We start from the raw sequence: 9,305 nt of genomic DNA, 5'->3' as shown, positions 1-9,305 counted from the left end.
TAAACAGTGCAATGCTTGAAGCACAGCGAAGACTGCTGGCAAATGCAGGAAAGTGCTGTTTGAATGAATGCTTACGAGCTTGCTGCTGCCTACCACCGCTCAGTCAGACTGCTCTATCATATCATAGACTTAATTATAATGTAATAACACACAGAAATACGAGCCTTAGGTCATCAACCATATGTAGTTAACTAGTGATTATGTTAAGATTGATTGTTTTTTATAAGACAAGTTTAATGCTAGCTAGCACCTTACCTTGGCTCCTTGCTGCACTCGCATAACAGGTTGTCAGCCTGCCACGCATTCTCCTCGTGGAGTGCAATGTAATCGGAATAATCGGTGTCCAAAAATGCCGAATACCGATTGCTATGAAAACTTGAAATCGGCCCTAATTAATCGGCCATTCCGATTAATCGGTCGACCTCTACTTTCAAAACATGTGTCGAAATCACATATTTAGTAATGAATGATATTATTACACAATAAACAGTTGTCATGTGCTCTTTTGTTTGATTCATAGGCCTGGGACCTACAGTTGAAGTCGGAAGTTTATATACACTTAGGTTGGAGTCATTAAAACTCGTTTTTCAACCACTCCACACATTTCTTGTTAACAAACTATAGTTTTGGCAAGTCGGTTAGGGCATCTACTTTGTGCATGACACAAGTCATTTTTCCAACAATTGTTTACGGACAGATTATTTCACTTATAAATCACTCTATCACAATTCCAGTGGGTCAGAAGTTTACATACACTAAGCTTGGAAAATTCCATCTAATTATGTCATGGTTTTAGAAGCTTCTGATAGGCTAATTGACATAATTTGAGTCAATTGGAGGTGTACCTGTGGATGTATTTCAAGGCCTACCTTCGAATGCCGTGCCTCTTTGCTTGACATCATGGGAAAATCAAAAGAAATCAGCCAAGACCTCAGGAAAAAAAATTGTAGACCTCCACAAATCTGGTTCATCCTTGGGATCAATTTCCAAACGCCTGAAGTGCCACGTTCATCTGTACAAACAATAGTACTCAAGTATTAACACCATGGGACCACGTAGTCGTTATACCGCTCAGGAAGGAGACGCATTCTGTCACCTAGAGATGAACGTACTTTGGTGCGAAAAGTGCAAATCAATTCAAGAACATCAGCAAAGGACCTTGTGAAGATGCTGGAGGAAACAGGTACCAAAGTATCTATATTCACAGTAAAATGAGTCCTATATCAACATAACCTGAAAGGCCGTTCAGCAAAGAAGAAGCCACTGCTCCAAAACCGCCATAAAAAAGCCAGACATGGGGATAAAGATCGGACTTTTTGGAGAAATGTCCTCTGGTCTGATGAAACATAAAATAACTGTTTGGCCATAATGACCATCGTTATGTTTGGAGGAAAAAGGGGGAGGCTTGCAAGCCGAAGAACACCATCCCAACCATGAAGCACGGGGGTGGCAGCATCATGTTGTGGGGGTGCTTTGCTGCAGGAGGGACTAGTGCACTTCACAAAATAGATGGCATCATGAGGCAGGAAAGTTATGTGAATATATTTTTAAAGTTTGGTCGCAAATGGGTCTTCCAAACAGACAATGACCCCAAGCATACTTCCAAAGTTGTGGCAAAATTGCTTAAGGACAACAAAGTCAAGGTATTGGAGTGGCCATCATAAAGCCCTGACCTTAATCCTATAGAACATTTGTGGGCAGAACTGAAAAAGCGTGTGCAAGCAAGGAGGCCTACAAACCTGACTCAGTTACACCATCTCTGTCAGGAGGAATGGGCCAAAATTCACTCACCTTATTGTTGGAAGCTTGTGGAAGACTACCCGAAACGTTTGACCCAAGTTAAACAATTTAAAGGCAATGCTACCAAATACTAATTGAGTGTATGTAAACTTCTGACCCACTGGGAATGTGATGAAAGAAATAAAAGCTGAAATAAATCATTCTCTATACTATTATTGTGGCATTTCACAATCTTAAATGAAGTGCTGATCCAAACTGACCTAAGACAGGGAATTTATACTAGGATTAAATGTCAGGAATTTGGAAAAACTGAGTTTAAATGTATTTGGCTAAGGTGTATGTAAACTTCAGACTTCAACTGTACATATAAAATAGTTAAATAGTTTTTGATAGGCCTTTTGCCATATTACAAACTTTCTCAGAGAGGAAGTTTACACATTCATGATTAAATATTTAATTAAAAACTCTTTAGTTGTCATTAAATGTATTCATTTTTTTGATTTATCTGAACTATGCCCACTTGTTCTGTGAAGGCCAAATAAATAAATAATGAGCAAATAAAACTAATTTCCCATAATTTTCTTTGACTCTACAGTCTACAAACATTCAAAAACTATTTTACAAAATGAGTTAAACTAAGCAATGAAAACACAAGTTATTATAATATGTGATTAGTAACAGCTATAAACATCTATAGGCCTAGCTGTTCCCCATTTAAGGCCTAATCCAGTCTCGATAATTGGACCTACTTCAAGTTGGGTTGAATGTGTTGAATGAGTTGAGTTGGCCTATAAGCCTGTTGTATCCTATGATCTGTAAGCAAACAAAGCTACTATGGCTTATGCTCCATTAAGTAACCATTTTAAATGTCATAGTTCACATCTAGTTACATCGTTACATTTTAGGCCTATACAGTACACAACCTTATTAGGTGAGAGGTTAACCATACAGACACGAGTGGAGCACAGAGGCCCAGTGGGCCTGCCATTGAGGTGCAAATAATTGGAAACATTTCTTAACTTCCTCAATATTGTGGAGGATATGTGCAATTAACACTAAAAAGATTGACAGCAGGTTGGTAATCCCTGGCCCACATGCTGCTTAAGGGGATTACTTTCTTTTTACTCAAAAGAGGTCAAATCCTTAAAACGATTTAGGATTTCCCAATTGCTGAAGGTGACATTATCCTCTGTTGGCCATTGGTCCAATAGGCACTGCACAAGGAAGCAGAGCTGGATGTGGTATGTTGAGAGCTATAGTACAGCTATAGGATCCTCAATTGAGCCAGTTTGCTACAGCAGGAAAATTATCCTGCAGCAACAGGAAATGTCGATTATAAGTAGTCGACATTTTTGTAGATGTTGATATATTTTTGCATCGCAGGAAAGTTCTCCTGCAACAGGGTGATCAAATTAAGATGCTACACCTGTAATCACAATGAAGATTGTAATTTCTAACACAAAGGTTATAACACAAATCTATCTTTTAGTTTCTATCTTTTTTAGATTTTGTATCTTTTTAATTTAGGGGATGGATATTGGATATAAAAAGGGTTCTTTGGCTCTTGACTCATTAGCATATTTGTAGTTCACAATAATAATTACATTATCCAGGGCTGGGTGCAACTTCATTCAACTTAATTTAGTCAATTCATGTCATGCATTTTAATTGAATTCAAGAACTGAAAGAAAGATCATCAATGAGTCTATTGTTCTCAGTTTAGGGGATGGGTACATTGTTGTGCCTTTACCTTTGACATTGCTCTGTCTGATGAAAACAAACATGAAAGAATAGAAAAAAATAAAGTAGCAAAGCAAAAGTTATTCAAGAAGCGACAGTTTAACTTCTTTGGGGTAGGGGGCAGTATTTTCACGTCCGGATGAAAAGCGTGCCCAGAGTAAACTACCTGCTACTCAGGCCCAGATCCTAGGATATGCATATTATAGTATATTTGGATAGATAACACTCTGACGATTCTAAAACTGTTTGAATGATGTCTGTGAGTATAACAGAACTCATATGGCAGGCAAAAACCTAAGAAGAAATCCAACCAGGAAGTGGGAAATCTGAGGTTTGTAGGGTTTCAACTCTTTGCTTATCCAAGATACAGTGGAAATGGGGTCATGTTGCACTTCCTAAGGCTCCCACTAGATGTCAACAGTTTATAGAACCTTGTTTGATGCTTCTACTGTGAAGTGGGGGTGAATGAGAGGAGATTGAGTAAGGTCTCTCCCAGAGTGCCACGAGCTGACCATGCGCGTTCATGTGAGAGTTAGCTGCGTTCCATCGCATTTCTGAAGACAAAGGACATCTCCGATTGGAACATTATTGAAGATTTAGGTTAAAAACATCCAAAAGATTGATTCTATACATCGTTTGACATGTTTCTACAGACTGTAACTGAACTTTTGGGACTTTTCGTCCGTACTTTCCGCTGGACTTGCACGCGCGTCGTGAGTTTAGATTGTGTACTGAACGCGCTAACAACAAGGAGGAATTTGGACATAAATGGATGGACATTATCGAACAAAACAAACATTTATTGTGGAACTGGGATTCCTGGGAGTGCATTCCGATGAAGATCATCAAAGGTAAGTGAATATTTATAATGCTATTTCTGACTTATGTTGACTCCAACATGGCGGATATCTCTTTGGGTTGATTTGTCATCTTAGCGCCGTACTCAGATTATTGCATGGTTTGCTTTTTCCGTAAATTTTTGGGGAAATCTGACACAGCGGTTGCATTAAGGAGAAGTGGCTCTAAAATTCAATGTGTAACACTTGTATTTTCATCAACATTTATGATGACTATTTCTGTACATTGATGTGGCTCTCTGCAAAATCCCCGGATGTTTTGGAACTACTGAACATAACGCGTCAATGTAAACTGAGATTTTTGGATATAAATATGAACTTTACCGAACAAAACCTACATGTATTGTGTAACATGAAGTCCTATGAGTGTCATCTGATGAAGATCCTCAAAGGTTAGTGATTCATTTTATCTATATTTCTGCTTTTTGTGACTCTTCTCTTTGGCTGGGAAAATTGGCTCTTCACAATGCAGAAAGAGTGCATTTAATCAGTGGACACCACTCATTTTTATTACAACACACATGTCTTAATTGTTTTCTTTATTAAAGTAGAGGTTTATTATTATTATTGCTAAAGGTACTGCATAGGTGTAAACATACATTTTTTAGCAAGAGATATCACTTGTAAACCCACCCACAAGGTGTATAAACAACAACAATAAATAAGAATAAAATAAGATAATAGATACAAAACAAAAACGTGAAGAACATAAATCAATCAACTCTAATTAGCACATGTAGGACAGTATGCAAGTGTGTGTGCATGGACTTTGCAGATGTATTTCTCACATGTGCAGCACTTAGTATTTGTTTTACAGTCCTCTTGCCTGCCACAGCTGCAGCCTCAGGTGGATCAGGACAAGATTCAGTTCCCTATACAGCTTTCACAAGCGCTGCAGAGGCTGCTGTGTGGGGGAGGCGCTCCCTTCTTTGAATGTGTGGGGTTACAAGTGCCTTTCCCAGCTGCTCCAGGAACACCCTCCTCTTGTTCCGCTTATCAGGCATCCAGGTAGGATTGATCTTGTTCCATATCACGAAGGCATTGTATGAGGACACATCAATGATGTTATGGAAGATGACCAGGAGCCAGCGGGCAGTCATTCTTCTGCAATTGTAATTTCCAATTACCTTGTCCAGGTTGTCCATGCCTCCTTTGTTGTGGTTGTAGTCCAGGATGATGGCTGGCTTCCTGTCCTCACGATCACTGATCTCAGCCGTTTTGTGCAGTGTGCTCAGGTGGACCACATTCTTGTTCCTCTTTGGGAGGTAAGAAACTAGAGTGGTGGTGGGGGTGAAGGAAAACTTTGATGAGAAGGCCTCTCTCCCCCTTGTTGTGAGGAGTGCAGGGGGGAGCTCAGGCTTGTTCTTTCTAACTGTGTCAACCATGGTGATCTTCCTCTTCAGGAGCTGCTGGCTGAGTTCATAAGAGGTGAAGAAATTGTCACACGTGACACTATGCCCCCTCAGTCCATCTGTCACATCAAGCACAACCCGCATCATCTGGTTCGTCTCCGGGCCTCCACTGGTCGGCTTCCCTGTGTCATGTCTCTGGCTTTTCATTATTTGTGAAGACTGTTATTTTATCAATTTTTATGCTCTATATGTGTAGTATCTTTAGCGGCTTCTTAGATTGATGACTCATGACACTTTAGTACGGTTTAGTATTTAATTGTAACTTAGAACAATATTCTCTAATGCACCTGGCTTTAGCTACCTGAAGCTTTCTTAAATCACGGTTATATAGGCAGACATAGGAAATGGCTACGGATAGCGGAAAGCAAACCCCTGTCTTGAGTCAATACTGCCATCTATTGGTAAACATAAATATACCAGGTGACTGCAATATGTAATTATTATTACGTGATTAAACTAATCATGTCAACTTTAATTAACTAGGAAGTCGGTGCACCACGGGAAAATGTTTATAGAAAGAAAGAAATGTTCCTGTCTTATCGAATACAGTCTTCTATGAATGAATTATTACCTCATCAGTTCTCATTCTAAACGTCGTAAAATTCTTGGCTATCTGCACGAACCCAGCCTTTACTATGAATCATCCATACACCAATTGCTCAATTATTTATTTGCTAACTAATTAAACAATTACAGAATATACAATACATAATAACATTATACAGTAAATACCGTCCCTAGTGGACTAAACAAAAACAGTTTGGTTTTAACACGATAGACTCAGAGAGAAGAGAAAGGGGTTTTGGAAGGAAGACTAAGGGACATGGCTTTATCGGACCTGGGATAAACGTAAATACATATGCCACTAACGATCGCTCATTTGGAAAAGTAATGGATTGTATTTACGTGAAGCTGGCTTCAATAGTTGAGCTGGTGATGTGAGGCTCTGGTTTGCCCAGTTGATGTCGCCCTCGTCCTTTGTGGAATCTTCCGGGTTGTCATGTGAGAGGTTCACGTGGTCTGAAAGGTTCATCTCACTCTGGAGATTCATCCACGTCAGTCAGTGTTCTCGTACTAGATCTGCGCATTTGTTCAGCTGCAGTTTGACATATGCTCTTTTAGTATGCACTTCTTCTTTAGGTGATCAATAGTTCAGAGTTCATATCATTTCACGTGTGGAGCAAGCTCTCTCATTTCCTGGCCTAAAGCCCTTTTCAACGTGGAGGACCATTCGACCCCTTTATTTGGAACTGAGGTAAATTTTCGTCATGGGGGCTTTCATAGAAATTTAGAAAAGAGGTTGGTTCATCATTTCCAACCAATGTCTATTCACTTGGGCGTGGCCGCATCAGTTTACTTATGAAAACAATTCTCTCATTTAGAAGACTAAATATCACATTACATCATTTCGCATGTAGTTTCATCTTTACTCATTCATTTTCTACAAGAATTAGATGCAAGCCTCATAACTGAGGAACCTGTATAAACAGAGAGGGTCATGTGGCTGTACTGTCTTTCATGAGGTCTGTGGTGGTTTATTTCTTATTATCAAATTAGGAGAGATAAACTTATCACACAAGTCAGAGTTATACTTAAACTACATCTTTAACTATTGTGTGTGTGTTCTACTGAGGATGGGCCTCAATGAGATAACACTGACAGAGGAGATTTACGATGTCTTTGGGTGATAAACATGTCAAACGTTTTTTATAATCAATCCTCAGGTTGTTTTTAACATACATAATCGATAATATTTCAAATGGACGGAAAACTATACTACAGAGAAAGAAAATGTCGAGCTACAACTCTCCTGTGCATGAACTAATCAAAGGACACCTGATGCGTTTTGATAAATCTCGCTCATTTTACAAAATAAAAGCCTGAAACTATGTCTAAAGCCTGGTCACAGCCTGAGGAAGTCATTGGAAAAGGAATCTGGTGGATACCCCTTTAAATGGAGGAGGGGCAGGCAATGAAACAGGGATTTTTCCAAATAAAAGGCACTTCCGGGTTGGATTTCCTCAGGTTTTCGCCTGCAAAATCAGTTCTGTTATACTCACAGACAATATTTTGACAGTTTTGGAAACGTTGGAGTGTTTTCTATCATAATCTGTAAATTATATGCATATTCTACGATCTGGGCCTGAGAAATAGTCCGTTTACCTTGGGAACGTTATTTTTCCAAACATAAAAATTCTGCCCCCTAGCTGACAGAAGTTAACAGAATACTCTATTTTGTCGAATAAAACAACCATTATAATGCAATACAAGCATTATAACATAATCTTGCAATTTCCCTGTCAGGTCACAAACATGAAACAAAACGGACCGGGTCGTAGCTGTAACGGCTGATTTCCTCCTCTTCGTCTGAAGAGGAGGTGCAGGGATCGGACCAAAACGCAGCGAGGTATGAAGACATGAATGATTTATTAAAGCAAGACGAATACGTAACACACTTGAGAAATTACAAAACAAAAAACGACGTAGACCGACCTGAACATAAGAACTTACATAAACACGAAGAACGCACGAACAGGTACAGACTAGAACAAACGAAACAGTCCCGTGTGGTACATACACAAACACGGAAGACAATCACCCACAAACAAACAGTGTGAACAGCCTACCTTAATATGGTTCTCAATCAGAGGAAACGTCAAACACCTGTCCCTGATTGAGAACCATATAAGGCTAAATGAGAAGAACCCAACATAGAAACACATAACATAGAATGCCCACCCCAACTCACGCCCTGACCAAACTAAACAAAGACAAAAATAAAGGAAATAAGGTCAGGAACGTGACAGTAGCTGGCTTCTCCACCGACCGTTTCCACATTCTCCAGAATAGGAATATTGTTCAATTCTCAAATTCTGGGATGTAGTAGAATTTGACAGAATAGTTCCTTTGTTCTACTGTGACCCTCTCTCTCCCATACTGCATAGTCAGGGAGACAAGAGTCTCCGCAAGGAATTTACGACGTGGTTTACGAAAGTCGTAAAACTGCCCCCCTAGAAGAGTTGTTCACATCTCTTCTAGCCAATTCACTGAAAGGGCTAGCGCCATGACACCTGTGTAGACTTGCATCTTCCAAGCGTAGCTGGATTGTGCATCACAGGCCACCCATATCTTGATGCCATCCTTTGCTGGCTTGCTGGGCATATACTGCCGCAAAGGACAGCAACCTTTTGACAAAAGAGATTACTATCAGTAATTAGCATTAGTGTCCCAGTAAGCTATCACATATATCAATGATATTACAGCAATACATAATAAAATGACCAGTGAAAATCACTTACATTACACATATGAAAATAAAAATGTACCTCGAATGGAACCAGCTGCTCATCCACTGTTACTTAATCCACTGTTAGTTATTGATATTTTGTGCTGCCATCCTGCCCTGGTTGTCATTTGGTGACAAGGACCATGTTATTTTGCTGTTCTTTGACAAAAATGTCTCTATTTCAGCTTGGGTGATTTCTTCTTCATCTGAAGATGATGCATCGCTCTCTGGGTTGTATTCTTCCCCATCTTCGTCTTCAGATACCTCCTC

The sequence above is a fragment of the Salvelinus namaycush genome, chromosome 31 (genome assembly GCF_016432855.1).
Source record: "Salvelinus namaycush isolate Seneca chromosome 31, SaNama_1.0, whole genome shotgun sequence".
Classification (NCBI taxonomy): Eukaryota; Metazoa; Chordata; class Actinopteri; order Salmoniformes; family Salmonidae; genus Salvelinus; species Salvelinus namaycush.
The sequence above is the reverse complement of the archived record's forward strand: the minus strand, read 5'-3'. Positions refer to the sequence as shown.